The sequence below is a fragment of the Macaca fascicularis genome, chromosome 13, assembly GCF_037993035.2.
Source record: "Macaca fascicularis isolate 582-1 chromosome 13, T2T-MFA8v1.1".
Lineage (NCBI taxonomy): Eukaryota > Metazoa > Chordata > Mammalia > Primates > Cercopithecidae > Macaca > Macaca fascicularis.
The window spans coordinates 62690749-62714341 of record NC_088387.1 but is presented as its reverse complement, the minus strand read 5'-3'; the positions used below and the strand labels follow the sequence as shown (position 1 = coordinate 62714341).

At 37.7% G+C, this 23593-nt stretch overlaps 2 long non-coding RNA genes across 2 annotated transcripts; one reads left to right on the top strand and one right to left on the bottom strand.

Moving 5' to 3' along the window:
• Positions 1-762: 762 nt before the first annotated feature.
• On the bottom strand, positions 763-14183 carry LOC135966963 (uncharacterized). Its single transcript, XR_010580673.2, has 2 exons — positions 13978-14183; positions 763-3372 (listed from the first exon to the last, which is right to left on the bottom strand). It is a non-coding gene; the product is annotated as an uncharacterized lncRNA (long non-coding RNA).
• A 4579-nt stretch (positions 14184-18762) lies between these two features.
• Positions 18763-20921, top strand: LOC135966962 (uncharacterized). The gene is made up of 2 exons (XR_010580672.2): positions 18763-19162; positions 19659-20921. It is a non-coding gene; the product is annotated as an uncharacterized lncRNA (long non-coding RNA).
• The last annotated feature ends 2672 nt before the right edge of the window (positions 20922-23593 follow it).

Here is a 23593-nt window from a genome sequence, read left to right as displayed (position 1 = left end):
GCCATAACAAATTGCTGTCAGCTGAGTAGTCAAAACAGAAATGTATCCTCTCACAGTCCTAGAGGCCGGAAGTCCAAAATCAAGGGATCAGCAGGGCTGCACTCCATCCAAAGACTCTAGGGTAGAACCTCCTTTGCCTCTTCCCAGCTTCTGTGGTTGCTGAGAATCCCTGGCATTCCTTCTCTGACAGCTACGTCACTTGAATTTCTGCCTCCATTCCCAGACGACCCTCTTCCCTTGCGTGTGTCTCTGGTTCTGTTTGTCTTCTTCTCTTCTTATAAGGACACCAGCTCATAATAAATTTCGGGCCACCCTAATCCAGTATGACCTTATTTTAACGAATTACATCTATAAAACCCCTATTTCTAAATAAGGTAACATTCTGAGGTTCAAGTGGACATGAATTTTTGGGGAACACCATTCAAACTAGTATAGACACCAAAATGGAGATAACGGACAACAGGTTTTCTATATTGCTTCAAAACAGCCAGGAAACAAGTCAATATTTCTTAAGTGCAGTGCATTGTTTGTAACATTATTTATTATGTGGAGAGCTGAGAGTTTCCTTGGTGGATATGAAATGCCTCTGAGTTTTTTTGCTTGTTTGTTTTCTTTCCTCTTTCCTCTCTCTCTCTCTCTCTCTCTCTCTCTCTCTCCCTCTCTCTCAATCTTTCCCCTCACCCCACCATCTGTTTTGTAAACTACATTGACATCATTCAACTTTTAAGTTGGTGAAAGAAAAACAAAAACAAAAACATATACTTAGCAGAAGATAGAGGCATTTGCTATTTATTATGTCTCAAAATAACAGCCAAAGCAAAGTTTTAATAGAGAACACATGTAACAGATGCTTTATTCATTTCTTTAATTCATTATATTGTGATATTTGTTTTATTACCAAGGAATGTGTTGGGTGATGAAGAGACTAGAGAGAGAGAGAGGAAAAGACTGGGCTAAACAGAGTTAACTTTAGATGAAAAAGTTTTTAAACCCATATATGCATACACAGTTTATGTGGTTGAGTTACTTAATAGAAAGTAATATATGCCAAATATGTCTGCTTCCTTCCCATAGCTGGTGTAGAAAGCAGTTCTGAGTGATTGTAAGTGCCACCACTGGATGTCAATAATTTATCAACCTTTCTATATCTATAAAATGGAGATAATTATACTTGTTCTGTCTATCTTTCAAATTCATTATGAAGATTAAATGTGATCATGGAAATAAAATGAATTCGAATTCTAAAGTAAAAACATATTCTCATGATTGCTGTAATTACTGCTGGTGCACTTGAATACTGAATAGATATTCTTGGCAAAGCCTAGGATTTATTGTCTTGTCCAGTTATGTAACAAGAGTGACCACCATGTATTGAGCAACTGTTATAAAGTGCTGTGTGAGTCACTTTATAAAAACAATTTCTACTGCTCAGAATGACTCTGCAAAATAGACTTTATTGTCCCCATTTTGGACAGAAGTAATTGAAAAAAGGTCTAAGTGAGTTCTGCCTGGTCAACTCAAGTTTTAGCTTCTGAGTAGCACAACTTGCACATGGCAAGGCCAGGAATTTCTGCCAAAGGCAAGTTGGTTTTTCTTTCTCTCCCCTCCACCAAGATTCCCCTGGGATTTCTTTACACAAACACACACACATGCACACACACACTCACACTCATCTGCATCTTTCTCCCTCTCCCCCATACCAAGGATGTTGAGTAAATTAGTCATTTTTTTTTTTCAAATAAATCAATCTCAACCATTATTAGATGGCACTTGGGCATAATCAAAAAGAATTGTTTGAGACAATTTTTCGATTTTCATCTGGTTATTAATAGGCTCTGAGTTTCTGTGGTTCAGTGCAGATGGAATCAAAACGAACCAAGAGTGTTCCACATACAGTTTTGCAAGTCTAAGTACAACCATTTCCCCCCGCTTAATCCTCGGCTTAGTGCTGGTGTTCAGTGGCGGCAAAAGAGGTTTCCCACTTGCATCTCTGTTCCAGTTTAGCTAGACCCAGACCACTCAGGAAAACCTGGGGTCCTGCCAATTTCATCTGCCTCTCCTCTGTTGAGAATGGAGTGTGTTAATCTTCTAGTTTACAGAAGATAGAATTCAGGAAGATAGCGTTGATTTCTAATTACTTTTTATCCTGTCCTTTAACATTTTCTGTTTGATAATGCTTTGTAATGTATCTAATCTAGTAGTACAATTGCAGAAACACTGGAGATGTGTGCTGAAAAATATTTTACTGATGGACAATATTATTTAAAACAATTGTAAAACCACTGAACCAGAGCAGTAGAAGCATTTCACTCCATCTCTGGCTTGGATTGGTGTTTTTAGAATCCTTGGCATGACCTATTTTCTTTGTAAACTCTGTGAGATAGTTCTTAGGGTAAAGAAGGCCAGAATGGTAATGGCATTGCATTTTTTTTTTCCTTCCTGACCGTGTAGCTGGTTTTACCTATGAAAATGAGTTAATGTACTAAATGCCCCATTGCCCATTCTTCATGGTTCACCCTAGTCATAACGGTGCAAGTGGGCTTTATCTAAATGATGGAGGAATTGACAACAATCAAAAAGCAGCTCAGCCTCAACTCTCCTTTCTCATACAGCAACCAAAATCACAGCACAGAATCACAGAAGCTCGGGGCAGGTAACAACCAGACAATGTCGAAAATTTCACTTAAGCTATTATGTTTTATTAAATCTAAGTAATATCTAATAATAATTGAGATGAATTTATTTAAACCAAATGACTAATATTTAATGCTCACTTTTCTAGTTAGTCACCATTGTGACTCCTCATGTGACCCTAAGTCACCTTGGATTCACCTTAATTTCCTAAACAGGCATGCAAATTCTGTTCATTATGCACAAAGCTCTTTTTGCAATGGTGAGCATTGTCTCACCTCCTCTTGACTTTTGTTAATCTGACAGCTACACAGTCCTTTCTTGGGGAATATTGCAAAGCGTCTTCAATTCAATTGCATTTCTGTGGTCGTGGGGTTTTATGTAATTACAGAAGTTCTGTAGTTGATTTGAATGTTATATCCCTGTTGTGGAATTATGTTTGGACTTTATCCTAAAGGACAGGGAAGGGATTGTGTTTGTTTTGTTTGAACATTTCTTATCACAGAACTATGTTGGAGACAAACCCCAATGACACAAACATTCAAATACCACCTTCAGATGTAATATTGATTTATAAAACAACAGTGCACAGCTGCCAAGCTTCACTCTTGAATACAGAGGGTCTTCAATTCCCAACAAATTACTGGCATTTCTACCAATTTACAAATTAGAGTTTCCTCAGAATATCTCACAGTTCTTAATATTCCAGTCACCTTCCTTTTCAGCCTTCTCTCTTGAAATCTGTGTGTGGGGAGGAGGGAGGAGGGAGAAAGTAGAGCATTTGTAAAATTGGAGTTAAAAAAATCTAGATCAACTTTTATCCTTAGGCAAATTATGCACAGAGTTAAATTAAACCACTATATGTACTTGTAGATTGAAGAATCAGAGGTGGAGGAGGGGTCAGAGACACTGAGATCAAAGTTTCTGTTCTTTGAACAAAATCCCTTTGAAAAGCCCCCCATGCCACCTATCCTGCTTGTTAATGTTTTGACTGGGAGTGTCTAGCCGTGTCATCGGCAGCCGAATATTTTTAGTACCATATTTTGTTTCATTTTCTGTGTGCAGCTAGCTCTACTTAGCAAAGCACCAGATCCTTTGCCAGCTCTGTTCTATGTCTCTTAGGGGAATATTTTTGTTAATTGCAAATATTTGATTGACAAACATAGGATGCAATTAGTAGTCAGGCACAGTAGGAATGTGCAGTGAACTGGATCCCTGAACCAACGGATCTCAACTCTCTCAGCTTGATCTGAAATCGACTAGAGCATTTCAACCATATGTTTGCCTCAAACTTTCTCTTTCCTATGAATGTTGCTTATTTCCCCAAACTAGCTTCTTTTCACCTTGGCTCACTGAGGGAGCTAATTCCTCTATGATCAAGCCAAATGAAGAAAGAAAATTCTTCGCAAGTTTCAGTCTAGTGGGGCTATTTGACCATGGCTGTAAAAATTAATGCGGACAAAATTACACTTGCCAGTTGTTTCTCTCCAAAGCCCTAGGTGGAAAAAAGAATCTAATCTCTTCTGAATTCACACATTTTATTTTTCATAGCTATTTAAAACAACCTGGCATCATCTGATTATCTTTATCAATTACATTTTGCTTCTTTATACATACAGCAAGATGAGCTGTTTGTTCTGTCTTACTGCAGTATGTGAAATAAATTTCTGTTTTCAAAATATACCATTTATTTTGAAGGTATACTGTATGCCACAAATCAATGGGAGGTACTGGAATCTGATGCTATCAGATATTCTAAACTTCCTTCCCCTGTGAGAAATTAATTGCAACTCACAAAATTTGAGGGGAAAGAGCAAACTTCAAAGCCTTAAGTACCAGCTTTAAAAAGTCTTAAGAAAATGTACGCTGTTTTCCCAGATACATGTTGTAAAAAACAAAGTTGAAAACAAAAAAAAAACAATGTAGTCAAATTGGGGTTGTGGCTCTAAAACACCAGTTCTCAATTTTTTTTTTTTTTAACTCACTGATGCAATTCACATGTTATTTTAGGGGGATGAGTTATACAACATGAGTTGCTCTCTCTAAAGGATAAGCAAGGAGTTACCAACATTGTGGGTGAAGAGATAAGACATCTCTCAAAGCTGGAGGAAAGCATACTGTACGCTTATGAACATTCTGCAAGTTCATGGCAAATGATGTGGGGTCTTCAACGAAGATGGGGAACCTGAAACCCAGGGAGATTTTAAATTAGTTCAAGGACACACTGGAAGTGCTCGGTGATATGGAAATACAGGGCAGGAATCCTGACATGCAGCCCATGAAACCAGAATGCTTGTCAAGTCTGTCAATTATAATGTGCCACATTCCAAATAAAGCTTTAAAAACGGGTGTCACAAGGCTGCAAGGCACGGCTGTGGTTCATCTTGACCATCCTCCTGCCTCTAGAAAAGCTGTGATTAATTTTTTAGAACTAGCAGTTTGCTTCAAACATACAAATAAAAGGTGCTCTTCATGTTTAGAATTTAAATAAAACCATAGTAGAGCAAACTAGGAATTTGGAAAAATAAGAAAACAATCTCATGTTCTCTTGTTTTTCTCTCCTTTTTTCCCCCCTTCTTGGAATGATGATCCTAAGCTCAGTGACCATGAAACTATTGGGATGAATCTGGTTTACTGCATACAGCACTGACACAGCAGCTCCTTGGGTGTCTGTGTGCCCTGTGGCTTTTGCCATTAGTCAAGGCATTATCTAAACTGACCACATCAGCTAAGGCCCCCTCACTCACATAAGCTCACCATATGCCTGGATGCCATAGATCCTTGGAAATAGACAAGTTTAGAGGTGGAAGGGATCAGAAAGGAAATGCACCCATTCAACAGATGAGACATTAGAGGCTCAGCAAGTGGTGACTGTTTTGAATAACTTGAAGTAATACCAAAGCCAGCTTCTGAATGCTTTAATGGTTTGAACCCTGCAAGCCTGGAAGAGTATGAGGTATGGGGGAGAAATCAATAAGAAGAATAAATTGAAGCAGCTACACAGATAGATTTGACTGATCTAGTGACAGTCAAGATGAACATTTTGTATGTGGGGAGGTGGGGCTGGTGAGGGAAGGACGGTGTATGTTTTTTAGATTAGAATAAGCTAACACCTCAGGTGATGAGTCCATAACCTCAAACTTTCTGATAGGAAACCAGATAATGCACTGGATACATTTTTTAAGGTATATATTTCCCTAAATGCTGCCTTCAGAGAAAACTAGTGGCCCTCAGGCAATCAGGTCTCTTCTCAGAATTTTCTCATTTGTCTCAGTTTGCAGTTCATTTGCTAATGCTGTGGCCTGTAAGTGAGCTCACATCTAAGATTGTAAAGGCTTGTGTATGGCGACTCTTCTCTTTTTTTATAACTCTTAGTGAGTACTCTGCCATTCTACCAGAGGCTGGCAAATGTAAGGGTGCACCAGAAGCACCTTCAAGGCCTGTTAAAATGCAGATTGCTGGGCTCCATCCTCAGAGATTCTGTATAACAGGTTTGAGGTAGGGCCCCAAAATCTGCATTTGTATAAAAACTCACAGATGCTACTAATGCTGCTGTTCCAAGGACCACACTTTGAGAAACACTGCTCTTTATACAGAAGCAATCTTCAGTGTATGTTATTGACTGAAAAATCCTTATGTTAACCTGTATAAAAATAGATAATAAAAGAGTTGGAGAATAAAATAATATTGGCATGTACCAGTTGCTCAATAAATATTTTTGACTGATTGAGTTGAGGATTGATGTTACTCTCCATTTACTTATACTGCTCAAAACAAATTATGAAGTTGAGTAAATTCCAAAACTTTTTTCTCTTTTAGCCATATCCCAGACTGGGTTCAAATACCTTTATCTAACATTTTTAAACTTTAGTTTTCTCAGTTTTACATTGGGGGAAATAGGGATATTGTAGAGGAGTAAATAAAATAACTTTTGTTGCAGTTCTTCTTAGCAGCATGCTTTAGTGTAAACATCCCGCTTTATCTTATATAACTATTGGTGAAAATAAATTTGCCAACTGGGAGGGGCCCTTCTTCTCTTTGAAATGAATTGGGAGGCATTCTTTAAAATAAGAAGTACATCTTAAATTACGCCTCAATATCCAATGATCTAAATGCGTAGAAATCTATAGGAAGCCTGTTATTAATGTGATCTGTGTGAAAAAGAGTATAGAAATCCTCTGTACTAAAAAATATTTTTATTAGAACATTTGAAGCCATTAATCAGTTTGTTTTAATTTATAGGGAATCACTAAATGGTTTAATGGGCTAGCATATAATGAATAAACAATGGGAAACCTTAAAAATCAGGAGACTAAGTGGCCCAGATGTTCATCAGCTGTTTTGGAAGCATATACACCTGTGGCTTAGTATTCAAAAGTTAAGAATATTTTATGTACATTTGTTAGTTTTCTAACAAAAATATCTTCTAAAAAATGTAAACACAAGTAAATAAAAAGAAAGCAATATGAAAAAACATTTCAGAACAGATTTACATTTCTTTATATAAATAAAAATGAAGGATTCTTATATTCCAGATGAGTTTTTATCTTCACATGAAATTAGAAGTAGATGACTCAGTTCTAGATAACAAATATATTATTTACATATTTATTTTAATTTAACTTACAAGAAAATTTACAGAGTTCTTACTATGTTCCTGGTGTTATTTTAAGTGCTTTATGAATATGAAGTCATTTAATCCTCATACCCCATGAGATGGGTATAATTGGGATCACCTCCATTTAACAATTAAGAAAACTGAGGCACAAATAAATTAAGAAAATTGCCTATAGTCACATAGCTAGTAAATAGCATAGCAAAGATTTGAACCTGAGTGATGTGGGGCTGTGTTCCCGCTCATCCTACACTACTGTCCCAGTGACCCCAGTGATAAATGCTGGACTGGGCGATATGATGCAATGTATAAGTGGCACACCTTCATGGTTGTTAAGACTCAAGTGCTAAAGGACAAGTGCCAATATTTATGGTGTATAGACAGGGCCACAAACTAGAGAGCCCAAGATACAATCTGGCTTGTGGATATGTTTTATTTGCCTCATACAACATTTGAAATTTTTCAGCTAATGGGTTAAAATGAAAAATTATATAAATATGCCAGATTTTTCGTCATTTAAAAAACACAAAACTTAAAGAAACATTGACTATGCCCAAATTTGGCGTGAAACAAACAGATGGTATTCAATTCTCTCCTATTTGCTCCAGTCTCTGACATTCACACAATGTGTATATATGCATTTCTATCAGATGCATGCCGTTCATTTATTTTACTTGCTGAGTCCCTGAGTTGACCTATGTATGTGTGTCCTGAGAAAGGGGTGTTGGATGTCCTGGGACAGGTATTGCCTGGGATACTTGGAGAAGTTTCAGGAAGAAAAGTTATTTGCACTAAACTTCAAAAGAGGAGGACAGGTGGTTGTAACAAGATTGCAGTGAGCCTTCTGATTTTTTCTGACACCCTAGAGTGTATCCATACAAAATAACTCTTCTAAATTCAGCCAAAATAATGAGGAGATGTTGCAGTGTTCTGACACTTATTTTTGTAGTGACTACCATTTGACTAGTCAAAATATTCTTGCCTCATTTTTTATTCACTGTAGTAGTATTGCTAGTCTCACTTCTCTGAATTAGAAAGCTCCTTCTAAGAAACACACTACACGGAGACAGGGATCTGTTTGTCCTGATCAATACTATATTTCTAGAACCTAGTGCTGTGTCTGGAACGTTGTAAAAGCTCAATAATGTTCTAGGAAAAAAGACACTGGGGAAGACAAAATAAAAGAAAGAGGAAAGGGGGAAGGGAAGAAGGAAGGAAAAAAGGAAGGGAGGAAGGGAGAAAGGGAAGAAGGAAGGAAGGAAGGAAAGAAGGAAGGAAGGAAGAAAGGAAGGAAGGAAGGAAAAGGAAGAGAGGGAGGGAGGGAGGAAGAAAGGAAGGAAGGGAGGGAAAGAAGGAGAGAAGAAGCAAACAAAGCAAGGCATCTGATGACTTCTCTGTGAGTTCTCTCCCTCACTAAATGTTAGTAACAGTAACGGCTGTTGCTGATATACATCTAAGAATAGCACAGGAACTTAGTGGGAATTGTAAGATTGTACAAGCTCTTTCTATGTTTGATAAAGGTCAAATTTGCAACTTATTTAAAAAATCAGGTAAAGCCATGATGTATCAAGGCATATTTCCTAGATGGCCCACATTGGGAAGGCCTGCTTGCTGTGAATGTAGACTCCCATGTTCCCCCCACCCTCTGTGATCTAATGACACACAGGGATTATGTATTTATACATGCCAGGTAATTCCTTTGCACATTCAATTTTGCACACCAAATTTTGGTGGAAATAGCCTTAGGTGGAGAAGAGGTCTTAGCAACCTGTAATTTGAGCCTGAAATCACAAAGTTCACACAATCCAATTAAATTCAGTTGAGTTGAAAATTATACAGTTAGTTTTGAATAGATGCTAAATCAATCTGACACTTCTTGATTAAGCTGAATTTTTACCTGACTGGTGGGTGCTTCGTTAATGTAAGTTTATGTGCTGCCATGTATCTGCCAAAGTGTCATTAAAATTCTCTAGACACAGAATTTGGGAATTGGTTGTTTTATTTATTCATTTGTTATTTTAACTAGGTTGATTTAATTACGAAATATGCAAACTACAAAAGTAAAATTTTATTTTGTTTGGTTGATACTGTGGTTTAAACAAGTGAACGTGGCCTGGGCGCTATGACTCGCGCCTGTAATCTCAGCACTTTGAGAGGCCTAGGGGAGGATGGATCACTTGAGCTCAGGAATTTGAGACCAGCCTGGCCAACATGGTGAAGCTCCATCTCTACTAAAAACATAAAAATTGGCTGGACGTAGTGGTGTGTGCCTGTAATCCCATCTACTTGGGAGGCTGAGGAATGAGAATCACTTGAACCGGGGAGGCAGAGGTTGCAGTGAGCCGAGATTGTGCCGCTGCACTGCAGCCTGGGTGACAGAGTGAGACTCTGTCTCAAAACTAAATAAATATGAGACGAAAAGAAAAGAGTGAATTTAGATGTCCTTATGAACATGCTTTGCCCAATTTGGCCACAGGCTCCATCACTTCCCATTATATTTCACCAGGTTGTATTACACATTGATGGTACTAGCTCAAGTATTTGGGCTTGCAACCTTAAAAACCAAAATAAAACAAAACAAAATTATGAGCTGACAGTCTAGGACATAACTCTACTCTATATGGGATCCCAAATCCAACCATCCCTCACCACCTCCACTACCACCACCCCAGTCCAAGCTATTATTATCTCTCATCTAAAGTAATGTTATAATCTAATTATGGGTCTTTCTGTTTCTCTTACTGTCATAGCTCTATGTTCTCTACACAAAAGCCAGCTCAAACAGCTCGTAACCCTCTCATAGCTTCCCATCTCATTGGAATAAAATCCAACAATTTTACCATAGGATTCATGAATGCTATTTACAAAATATTTATAGGTCTCTGCATAGTGGACACATGGTAGAATTGTGCTCCCTGCCCACACACACCTGTCCCTTCTCTCCTCCTCCGCCATCATTGCATGTGGTTATATGACTAGAGCTGGCCAGTGAGTTGTTTGTGGAAGTGCTATGTGTCCCTTCCATGCTGGAACATTAATTGCTGATATGAGATCTTTCAGAGATGTCTTTCCTCTGATAATATGTTTGGCAATGATTTTGACAGTGGTTTCTCTGTCCATCTGTTTCCCGGGATGAGGCTGACACAGTGCAGAGCCTCCAACCTAACTGTGGTAGACATGATGTGAGCAAAAAATAAACCTTTCGTGTTTTCAGCCATCAAGATTCAGGGTTGTTTGTTACCATAGCATAATCGGGCATATGCTGACTGCTACTCTGACATTTGTCTACAAGGCCTATGTGAGCTAACCTCCACCTATATCTCTCTGACCTCATCCCCAACCTCTTTTATCCTCTCCCTTTCTGTTTGGCTCTATTTGCTTTCCTAGTGAATTCCAGCTTTCTGCCCAATACTGGGCCTTTGCACTGTTTAAGCTACTTTATGGATGCATCTTTCCACGTTCCCTTACTTCATCAAGATCTTTGCTCAAAAGCCTCCTTCTTAGGGGGAGAATCCCTGACTACGGATACAAAACAGCACCCTTTATTATTCTATTTCTATCCTGTTTATTTTTCTCTATACCTGGGATAGTTTTCCTTTATTATTTTACTTTTCTGCTTCTAAAACTGAAATATGAACTCCTTGAGGGTAGGGACATTTTGTTCACAGGTGTTTTCCCAGCAGCATGAGCAATGCCTGGGGTAGAGTAGATAATTAATAAATATCAATATTTGATGAATTAATGAATTACTCATTCATTCTTATCACACAACTATCAGTTTTCTCATCTGAAAGTATGGCTTAACATGACCCTCAACCTACTCTACAATGTTATGTTATACTTTTAGAAGTAGACAGTACAATATATTTTATTTTCTCACCACAATGGTAGGTTAATTCACTTAAGTGCTCCCGTCTAATGTGTCAAGAGGAAGCATCCAATAAATAATGCATTTGAGGCCAATGGGTTTGACCTTTGGGTTCCTCAAGTAGTTTACAGTCTTACACTTTTTTCTTATGTTAAAATAATTTCAGAAGGAACTATGAGAACTGGCATGCAATGAAAGGCTGCACATACAGTTGAAATCCTTCACTCTTCTCAAAAGTGAATCTGGGTATCATTTATCTTGGAGGCATTGGCAGAGTTTTGCTTTGTCATACAACGTCTATTGATTCTTTTCTAGCAGCCTTGCATGAAAATTAATATGGAATTTAAGCAATGACCTCTTCTAGAAATAGTGAACATATAATTTTTTATGCTGAGCCTTCTAAATGTCTAGTAATGGAGTATGGGTCACACTGAAATAGAAGCTTCACTTTCTAACCTGAATTTTACACAATACAATTTTACCTATAAAAGCATATCTCAGTAAACTCTAGAAATATAAATTTGTAATTTCTTCCTAGAGTCAGCCATACAATACAATTACCATGAGAAGATTGCTTTAAACATGCAATTATAAACTTGGTATGATTCTATAAATTACCTGTAATTTATTTATAAATCTGCTGCAAGGGCTAATGTTTAACACACGCAGATATTTTTTTATGCTCCCTTTCCCTTCAGTTCTGTCATATCATTAGATAAATATACTTAATGAGGGTTTATTATGGAAGTAAAATAATCTAAACAGTATTGTATGGTCTACTGTATTATGAAAGAGTGATTTTAAAAGCCTATTAAAGTCCCTGCTTAGTCTTGTCCAAGTTAGCATAAGTGAGGAATGATAACCTAGAAGAAAATTCCTATTTTGATTATTCAATCAAGTATATTCTCTTGTATTATTCAATCAAATCAGCATTTTTCTCATTCTGCTACTCGATGTCTATAAGTCACAGTCAGATAAAACTATAAAAGTCAAGAGAGTAATTTCTTCTTCATGGTCTGTCTATGGTATTAAAAAGACCAGGTTTTGAGTCAACTTTTTCACCCACCAAAAACACGGGGGAGAAACACAAAACCCTTACAAAAGATTACTGTAAGTTCTAAGCATCAATTTGCTTTTTAAAAAGAAATATGTTAAGTATTAAATATTTGTAGCTAGATTTTGCAAGTTCTGTATATAACAGGCAAATTTGTTGTGATATTATAGTCAAAGAGATATACTTTAACCTTGCTGACAATGACATGCTTCCTTTTGATTGGTAGAATGGGATTCCCCTAGTAAGTGAGACACAGAGGGTAATTCATGACATTTTTGGATCACAGAAAGGTCTTACATATCTAATCCCAATCCAGGTGACGAAATTTACCCACTCTACTATGCTCTCCAAAGAAAATAAACATTAATCAAGCTCTCCCCAATAAATCTCCCCAGAACTTGAGTTCTGGGGTCCTACCCTAATCATCTTTAGATCCTTAGCACTCAGCGGCACCCTTCACCCACTAACTACTTGAGGTATGCTATATAAAATGATAACACAAGTAAGCCAGCACCAGAAAGGTGTTAAAACAAACATGGAGAACTGAAAACAATTCTACCAGGATCCCACACAATATGTATGTATTTACATGTACAAATACAAACGACCAGAGAAAAGTAAGGAAAAGGCAATGCTGGAAATGCTTTATCATTCTACATAAATAACACCGATATGTGTATCATCGAAAAGGTACTGGGCACCCCATAGTTATAGCATCTGGACAGGTGACTGTATTTTTCTGTTACTTTTCTCATAGTCTTTTGAGGGCAACCTAGCACAACAGTTTTCAAGAAAACTCCCCCTTCCTTTTTTATTTTTAATATTTTTTTTAAGGAAAATGCTGCACTACCTCCCCCGAAATAAATTATACTAACAATTTCAACAACCTCAATATATGAAGAAGATAAAAGTAAAGGTAGAAGAGTCACTGTGCTGATTTCTTTTTACATACCACATATGGCAGCCATCATGGCAATGTTTAAGGCCATTACAGAGAACTCGAGGGCTCCTAGTTAGGAAAGCAGTGACCCAGATCCATGGGAAATAGATATTTTTCAATTGCACTAGACAGATGCATATGTATCGATGTTGCATGCACTAAATAAATATATAAAGATATAAATTGACTATATATGTATATATATACACACGTATACTCACACACACATATATATATCTCTATATGATAGAGACCATAATTTGGTTCCATATTGTGATTGTGGAAAACAAGTGGTGATATATTTTTCCTCTATTGGACATATTTTCAGAATCATGCCTGGGGATTTATATGCATACCCTGTGCCATTTATAACAGTGCTACAAATAACGAGGATTATGCTCATTAGCAAACATTGCCACTTTTTTGAAGGGGATGCTAGGCAGACATGGCTGAAATGAAAGTCTTTTTTAGACAGAAGCGACAAACCTGGAAATAGGAATCTATATCTTGGTCCTGTGACTGTTTAGTGCAGTGTTTCATGAGCTAAAAAAGAGAGAGAGAGAGCACAAGAGAGAAAAATGGTGCTTTGTATAATATCTTACAAGCACTGCAAGGAAATCTGATGTTCATCTTAAACAGGCACAGCTCTGATTTTGCCATCGAGTTTCTCAGAAATATTCACCGTATCTAAAGAACTTCTGCCTTGAAAGAGGGGAAAGGGGAACTTAACCAAACAGTTCTTTTGAAAAATCTTTTCTCTCTACTGGCAAGTTTGGACAAATAATGGACATGAAGGAAAGACAGCTTTTTGTAAGAAATTAAAACTTCGTTATCAAGTTGCCCTTTGATATTCTCAATCCCCGTCTTACCCCATTTTCTCATCTGTGTAGCCTGTGTTGCGTTTGCAGTTGTTTTTCTTAAGGATAATTTTTGCTTCTAAATACTGAGAAAGAATAATCAGGTGCTTGAGAAGTGGTGTCTCTGCTCATCTCCCCACACGTGACTGCTTTCTCTCTGGTGCTTTGTCATGGTGCCTCCAGAACAGACTTCCTCAGCTTCCTTTGTTATCCTCGCCTGATAAATAAACAGCACAAAATTACCGAACTTATTATGGTAATTGAGAGAAGGGAACGGAATGCTGAGCCTGCCCCCCTATCTGTTACGCTGCCATTGCAAAAGTTGGGCAAACCTGTGCCAAACCTCAGCTGATAGTGTAACATCAGCCCCTCTCCTGTGTGCCCCCCTTTATTGCCGTAGCCCCCCACCTTCCACGATGATTGCTTTCTGTCCATCTTGAGCTGGGTGTCAGTTCATTTAGATTTACATCAAGTAGTAAATTAAAATAATCACTCAGCAAACACTCTGAGCTCAGTTTTCCCTTTCAGTCAGGAGTTGCGCGAGCTGCTCGAAGCATTCAAGCAGAAAATATTGCTGTCTAGATATTTGTCCTCTGGGTGATAAAGGAGGCATTGTCTTGGGACCCACTCAGGCCTCGGAGCCGATCGTGGCTGTGCATCACAGCTGTGAAGTGCGCTTTGTTATGTGTCTGAGGATTCGGGTTCAGGACCTTGTTTTTCTTGAAATACCAGACTGATCAGAGCTGCATATGTTCGGGGGAAATCAGGGGTCGGTGGTTCTCTGTCCACATTTTTACTAGATTATTCTTGGACAGAACTCTGGGAAAATACCCTGCAGCATAAACCATCCCAAGAGTTTTGCTTTGTTTTAATTCATTTTCTTTCTTTCTCTTTCTTGCATCTTTATTTTTTTTTCCCCCTCCGTATTCTGCATTGTTACAGTCCTGGAAAATGCTGGAGTTTATCTGCATGAGTCAGAAACAAAGGCTTACGGCATTGCTGCTTCCTTTTGCGTGGAACCTGGTGCCATAATGTACCGAGTTATAAACCTGCTTCTTTGTGTTCTCATTGCAGTACATCTATCTGCCCATTTAGAAATCAAAATGCAGAGTTCGGTCACCTGGGATGAAATATAGAGTGGGCTAAAGAGGCTTTTCACCATTTGCAAATGATCAGTGGGATCTTGAAACAAAACAAGGAGTCAATAGGAGAAAACAAATTGGAAATTTAGCTCCCAATGAGAATGTTTTTAAAAAGATAATTATCACTTGTAAATCTTAAAGTCATCACATTTTTATTTCAGCTATTTTGTAGGTATGCTATTGCTAAGGGTGTGAAAGAGTGAAATATTTACTACTCTAAGTAGTGATAGAAAAACATTAAATGATAAGGAGCGTGGTTGCAGACATAGGAATAAAAATTGAAATTTTTAGTCAATTATCTAAATTTTTACAAATAGTTCTGCGTGCTTGGCTTATTGACTACCCTTATCAATTTTTGGCTAGAAATTTGGCATCTTTCTATATTTAAGCCAAGCTAGCTACAGTGAATGTGCTATTTGATATATTCCTTATGTCTGTGCTCTGGCTAAATATACATTTTTCAATTATAAAATTCTCCATTCCTACATAGAAAGAGCATTACTATTACAAGCCAAAAAGAAATAAAGGAATGAGATGGACATGTATGTATCACAGGCACATATATATGGTCATGTGCGTGATGTGCTCATGAATGAATGATTTCATGTTTTTGAATTAAGTGAGTTCCCCTTTGGAGTATTTTCATGGTGACCTCACTGTAACCAGCTGCAAAGCTTACCCTTTCGACCACTGTATCTATAGGAACCAGAGGTGCCATTAAAACCAGCAATGCTAAGTCCTTAGATTATGCCAATGAAAATAAATTGAATCACCAGAGTAAAATCATAGATGGCTTCCAGTCATTTATTGTGGTTTGTGATGTTTTATGTCCAAGTCCCAATCTAGTTCATAAGTATAGGTAAAAGGAACCAAACTAGAAAATTTGGTTCTGATTGGCTTGGGCTCCAGAGCCAGAGTCTTATTTAATTCCCCTCTCTATCACTGGTAGCTGAGTAACCTTGAGTAAATTACCCAGTCACTCTGATACCTCAATTTTTCCATCTGTGCTTTGGAAATATTATTAATATGTACCTTATAAGTTTGTTAAAATTGTTTAATGAATAATGCATATTAAATGCTTAGAATGATGTCTGGCACATAGCTAATATTCAGCAAATATTTTATTAGTGATAATGATGATAATAATGATAATAATTTCTACAACAAGAATAAAGGTAACACTTATCTAGGAAACACAACTAAGGTGGAATAGATTTGTCCTACTTTTCCAAGGTTGGTATACACATTAATATTAGGTTGTCCTGGGGCTGGGTGAAGTGGCTCACACCTGTAATCCTAGCACTTTGGGAGGTCAAGGCAGGTGGATCACCTGAGGTCAGGAGTTCGCGATCAACCTGTCCAACATGGTGAAAACCCATCTCTACTAAAAATTAAAAAAATTAGCCGGTGCAGTGGCACGTGCCTGTAGTCTCAGCTACTCGGGAGGCTGAGGCATGAGAATCACTTGAACCCAGGAGGCAGAGGTTGCAGTGAGCCAAAATCTCACGGCTGCACTCCAGCCTGGGTGACAGAGTGAGACTCCATCTCAGAAACAAAAACAAACAAACAAACAAACAAACAAACAAAAATTAGGTTGTCCTGAATAACAGTCACAGTTTAACCATTTACTAATTGTGTGCATGGGCAAATTATTTTATTTTCTATGTAATAAGATAATAACTGGTTACTGTGGCTATTGTAAAGATGCAAATAGACTGTACACATCACTTGCTTAGTACCTGTGTGGCCTGAAGGGCTGCTCCTAAGTCGTATCATTCTCCAGGCCAAAAAATAAAAAAAGTATTTTTATATAACCAATTTGATATAAAATAATATTACAAACTTCAAGAGCTAGTTATTAAAAATTTAGAAAAAAGGGTAGAGAAGAAAATCTTACATATTTTTTTCTTGTGTAATTAATGTGTGTGAAAGCTTTTCAGTGTCCAGGCACCATCTGTTCAGGTGCAAGAAACTTCTCTTTATTTTTTTTCTTTTATTTTTTGATTTTCAGAATTACTGGGTCTGACTAAATCACAACTCCCACCATGAAAAAAGCTAGCAATGCTGATATTACTTACTCTGCCATGACTCTTTAGAACTTGTATATATTGATATAATATTGATCTTCTTACTTCTGAGCTTCCCTAGTACTATTTTGTAAAAGTCTAGTTATAATAGGGCTTGTGTCACTTCATCATCCATTGTGCTATTCATAGATATTGGTTTCCAGTAATTCTCTCAAAAGTTGCTTTTGTGCTTCATCGATGATGACTACAATTGTAAGTCTTGCCCAGAGGATGCGGAAAATGTGAGGAATAACTTATTCCCTGATCTTGTTAAGTTTACTGTTCAGAATTCTATAGTATTCCAATAGAAACAATATATCTTCAGCCATGCTTTCTCATGAACTAATTGGGCTATAATCATTGCATTTCTAGAATGTGATCTCTTTCAATGTTGTCTGCATCCCTACCTTCCACTCACTTCCAGTTCCTCTAGCTAGAAGGGTAGAAAAAGAGGAAGGCATTGAGTGAGAAAAATGGTCCCATTTATACAATAAAGTCTGTCCTTTCTCCAGCATGGCCTAAATCTATCCAGAATTTCATGATGTGGCCACATCAGTTGGAGGCAATGAAGAACATTAATGGGAAGGACCCCTTGTTGTGTGGAGCAGTGGTCCGGGAAGCCTCAGGGGTGATAGTTGCAGCCACCTGGTAGATTGTCTAAATATGGTACAGAGCCTGCAGAAGGAATAGGGTGACTGTTTTGAATGCTAACAGTAATGGTCCCATGAGTAAGTGATGTCCGGGGTTACCCCCACCACCCTCAGGTGCTGCAGCCTGAAGCCAGCACTGTGATTGGTCAGAACATGGGTATATAAGCATGGATCACACATAGTTCAAGCTCCAGGCTGGCAGAGGACTACAGGTAGTCCAGAGTCCTAAACTCTTCCTGTGTCTGATTTGAAAGTCATACAAAATCAGCATGTCAGCACCATTATGACATGATATTCCTAAAGAAATACTGCACCAACTAGCAGGAAAAATGCATTCACCAGGTCGCTTTCCTGGAACCAGATGGCCATGTGGCTCCAGGACAACCCCACAATGATCCCATAGGCTCAATCTCCAGAACTCTTGGGGCATCTGGTTGGCCCTATAAGTGCTGAAATGAAATGGGGTGTCAGAGCACCCCAAAGGAAAAGGATGAGTCAGGACTCACAAGAATCTGTATCTGAGTTCTGTTAGACCTGCTCACGTGCTACCTGTGCCCAAAGAGAGACTTAAACAAATTTAAGAAAAATTTGATTAAGAAAAATTTGAGACTTAAAATTTTTGTGACGAATTGGAGTTGCTTTTGGCACAGGGAAGGAGAAGGAAGGAAAGAATAGGTATACAAAGCAGAGGCAATAGCCTGAGCACAACAGAGTGGAATGCAAATGGTCTAGTTTTTGAGGGAAATGCAGGGGCTAGTAGGGGCACTGAAGGAGGTGCAGATAGAGATTAGAAGTGAAATAGAAAAATTAGGTGGAGATCAGGTTTTGAGGAGCTTTGAGTACAAACTATACCCTTATATATTTAAGGGGCTTACTTTGTGTCAGGCTCTGAGCCTTAGAGACATTATTCCAGGTTTTCGGGGGAGACGAGTAAATTGTTGAAAGGTCTTCAAGCAACACGGTGATCTGTGTTTTTGAAAGATTCCACTGGTAGAACTTTAAGGGTTGGATAACAGTGGATGAGACCATGAAAAAGGAGATTAAAGGGCTATAAAGTTACTTCTGGAGAGTGATGAAGAGAACCTCAACTAGGATCACAGAATGAGAATGGAGAAGAGGGAAGAATTCAATATTCTTGTAAAGGTAAAGTCAGCAGAATTTGGAGACTAATTGAATGGGTGCTGGAGGAATAGACTGGTCACTTGATATCTCTATAACTATGGTATCTGTTCATTAATTTAGTTCATGACATCTTGTGAAGCAATGTCTCTCCAAGTGCCAGACCCTGTGCAGGAAATACAGAAGATGGAGCAGGCCTGGTCGTGATGGACTTTCAGAGGTGGGATCACTTCCATGTTAAATATGCAGAGAGCTGGCCCTCTCCCTGAGCAGGCATAGGTTCCAGACTCCAAGAATTTGTGTTTTTAACAATCACCCCGAGTAACATGTTTCATCATGAGAGTTTGGGAAATTCTTCACAAAATAATGCATTTGGTTTTGGATGTGTTAAGATAATCTATATAGAGAGAAATTATACATGAATGCAGATACAGGAGATTCTACTACACTCACATAAGCATCAGAGGCAGAAGATGTTAAAAGGAGGTTTGCTAAGCTAATCTATGAGGTAAAACAAATGGAAGAAGCTAAAACCATAAGGAATAAGCTCTCTGGACAGTGTCCCTCTCTGGAACTGAGAAATGGAGCCGGAAACCTCTGCCAATAGAAATGTCCCATTCATTGACTGAAAGATTGACTCAGCCTCCCATCCAAATCCAGCTTCAGGCTTTAGTATCAATTATAGTGACTGATATTGTGATTTTTTTGTTTTACAGTGGAGTGCCTGCTATGAAGCACACACAATGCTTATCTGCTGCTCCATTGGAATGTCAATAGCAAAGAAGGGAAAGGATCTTCTGATTGGAGAGTGGAGGAGTTAGAAGATGGTTTTATGTTTACCGCAATGCCCTTTGTCCTCATCAGAACTGTGAAGTGGAATTTGATTTTGATGCACTCTTTAACAAGGATGCTGTGTGTTATCCATGTGATCCCCTACTACTCTGAACCACAACATACACACGCTGCATCTCGCAAGCCAGAATCCCCCAAAACTGGGTTGTTCCAGGTTTCAGCTTCTAATATCTAGCTTTCTTTTTCTCAGAGTCTCATTTATCCTTTTCTCCCAAAGGCAAAGCTGTTTTTATCTGATTACTTGCTTTCTATGAAAATTTTAGTGCATTTTATTGACTTAGTAGTTTATCTGACCCAGGTAGCATGCACTTTGATACAAAACTTTTAAAGAGACAGTGTCTTAACCAAAAGAATGACTTAATGATGAAATTTCAGACAGAAAGAGATGTTTGTTCCGATTGAGAGAGGCTAACTAACCAAGTCAAGAAGAGGATGAACAAGGTTTAGGGAACAGTTCTTTTTACAATTTAAATTTTTAGATTTTAAATATAAGCTCTAAATATCAATGCAGGCCATATCAACTTCTTCATTGGACTACTTAGGACATTTAAATGAGATAACATATATAAAGCCCCAGCTCTAAGACTTGGGATTCAATAAATATCAGTTTTTCCCTTACACCCTCATCCCCATATGGGTGAGTGTGGGTTGCCCTGTAATCTTTTGCTGCAAGTTTCTTTTTTTTAGATTATTCAGTTAAAAATTCTATTTTATCCGGAAGAGATAAGGTTGAAAGAACGAACTAGTATTTATTGAGTGCCAAGTTTTAGGACTGGGGGTTATATGTGTATTACTTCATTTAAATGCTGGCAAATAGTCTTGTAAATAACTTATAAAAATACAGTAGAAACAATTGCTACATGGCACGATTAAGTTGGGGATTCTGGAACAATAATCTTAGGGGAGTGCCATGCTGTTCCTGTGCAAAATAAGTAACTTGATGATTATTAGAAACAATATGACTAGTTTGCCTTAATTTTTTTATATGTACAGAATATTTAAAAATGGATACTTTCTGCTTAGGTACTCTACAAATTGGCACTCCAATTTTGCCAAATGCTCCTAATATCTGTTACTCTGACTGAAATAAATACACCATGAATAAAATGCTCACGTTTTAGAGTATGGATATTATGATATCGTTGTGGTGTCTCAGATGCCTTTCCCTTCTTTCACTTTCCCTTGCTCATGGGTATTCTGAATAGTAGAGGGTTGTCAAAGAACTGTGTGCTGGTGGAATGAAGTTGAGTTGCCATGCTTTCCTATTCAACCCCGACTCAAAGTGAGTGCATATGCTGTGCATTGGAAATGCTGTCACCAGTGTTCTGGCCGTTTGTAGGTATCAAATCACTAACCTTGCCAAAGAATAAGTTTGTGAACCTTCTTTTCAGAGGTTCTGTCTCTGATATTTCAGAACCATTCAATTATAATTCTGATGCTTTCTTTTATGTGGCAGTCAAGGGTTGTCAGCAAGGATAGAATTAAGAGAGGCACGTGAAGTGTGTTACGGCGGCTCATGCCTAAGGATCTCTATTTCTTTTGTTCATGGTGACAAATGACAGCCTTAAAGATATTTGTCCCGATTCCTGACTGTCCCCATGCAGGTAAAAAACTTTCATTGAAGTCAAACAAGCTTCACTGAAGTTAATGGGAAGTAATGCCCTTGTAGGGAAGGGAGAACTAGGGTGATTAATTTTAATTAGCCAAATATAAACAAGCATGTGTCTACAAGTAGAGACAGGAAAGAGGAGATCTGTGACTTTTAACTTAGCTTTGGGGAGCTAGGTATGGCCATTTTGTACAGAATCAGATGAAACTATTTCAACTCAGAAACATAAGAATGCCCATAAAAAATAAAATCAATTTTCCCTAGCTGTATCTCTGAGATTCACCTTCAATACATAATTCAACAAAACTCCTAAAATATTACCACACATCAAACATGTTCCAGGCCTTTGGGAGAGAAAGACGACTACAACTGGCACCCCATATGGGGCTCACTTTTAGGTCATGGAAATACCTCAGTAAACAGTTGTGGTACAAGTCAATCATTAGTGTCTCCATCATTCATTTATTCATTGATTGATTCATTCAAGAAATATTCGGCACAGACTTCCTAAGTATTTTGCCTCTGTTCCTATAACAGAGCATGTGCAAAGTACTATTAGAACCAAATGGGATAAAATTCTTGTTTTGCATGAAATGGTGAGTTATAATCATGGAAAGATTCTTAGAGAGAGTGTCACTTGAGCTTAATTTTGTTAGCATTTAGTTAGGCAAAGTAAAAAGGGAAAGATATAAGAATAGGGGAACTATATAAGGAAAGGTGTTTATTAGGGAAATGCAAATCAAAACCAAATGCAATACCACCTTTCTCCTTCAAGAATAGTCATAGTGAAAAAATAAAAAAAAATAGATGTTGGCATGGATGTGGTGAAAATGGAACACTTTTATACCATTGGTGGGAATGTAAACTAGTATAACCACTATGGAAAACAGTATGGAGATTCCTTAAATAACTAAAAGTAGATCTACCATTTGATCCAGCAGTCCCACTACTAGGTATTTACCCAGAGGAAAAGAAGTCATCATACGAAAAAGATATTTGCACAGGCATGTTTATAGTAGCACAATTTGCAATTCCGAAAATATAGAACAAGCCCAAATTCCCATTAATCAATGAGCGGATAAAGAAAACATGGTATATGCATACCATGGAATACTATTCAGCATAAAACGGAATGAAATAATGGCATTCGCAGCAACTTGGATAGAATTGGAGATCATTATTCTAAGTGAAGTAATTCAGCAATGGAAAATCAAACATTGTATGTTCTTTCTCATAAGTGGGACCTAAGCTATGAGGACACAAAGGCATAAGAATGATACAATGGACTTTGGGGACTTGGGGGAAAGGGTGTGAGGCGGGTGCAGGATAAAAGACTGCACATTGGTTACAGTGTACACTGCTCAGGTGATGGGTGTACTAAAATCTCAGAAATCATCACCAAAAAACTTATCCACATAGCCAAACAACACCCACTCCCTAAAAACTTATTGAAATAAAAAACAAATTATAAAAAGGAAAGGTGTGGAAGCACAGAAACTCATAGCATGTTCAGAAAATATTTGAAAATGTTCTAGTATAAGGGTCAGCAAACTACAGCCCACAAGCCATACCCAGCCCACCATTTGTTTTTGCACAGCCCATGAACTAAGAATGCTTTAAAATGTTAAATGGCTAGGGGAAAAAATGCAAAATAAAAAGACTATTTCATGGCATGTGAAAATTAGATGAAATCTGTATTTCAGTTTCCATGAATAAAGTATTATTGGAACACATCAACAACCATTCATATGCATGTTGTCTATGGCTGCCTTTGTGCTACAAAGGCAGAGTTGGGTGGTAGTAACAGAGAATGTATGGCCCACATAGCCTAAAGTATTTACTATTTCCCCCTTAATGGAAAGTTTACCAAACCTTACTCTAGTGTATGAGGTGCTGGTATATTGAGAAAAAAATTATGAAGGTTCTTAAATATTATTTGAGTGAATATAAACTTTATCTTGTGTGAACTGGTGAATACAATAGTTGAAGGATTTATCATTATGTTAAAAAATAACATTTTGGTGAACTTATCATTCATTTGATAAAATCCTCCATTCAAATGTAAGTGCCACATGACCACTGAGCCATACTCAGGTTACTTAACAAATATTTACAATTCCTAAAGAGAATTAAAAGGTAGTTCAAGTATGTCTCAAGGCTTATAGGTCAAAGAGAAAAAATGAGTTTTAG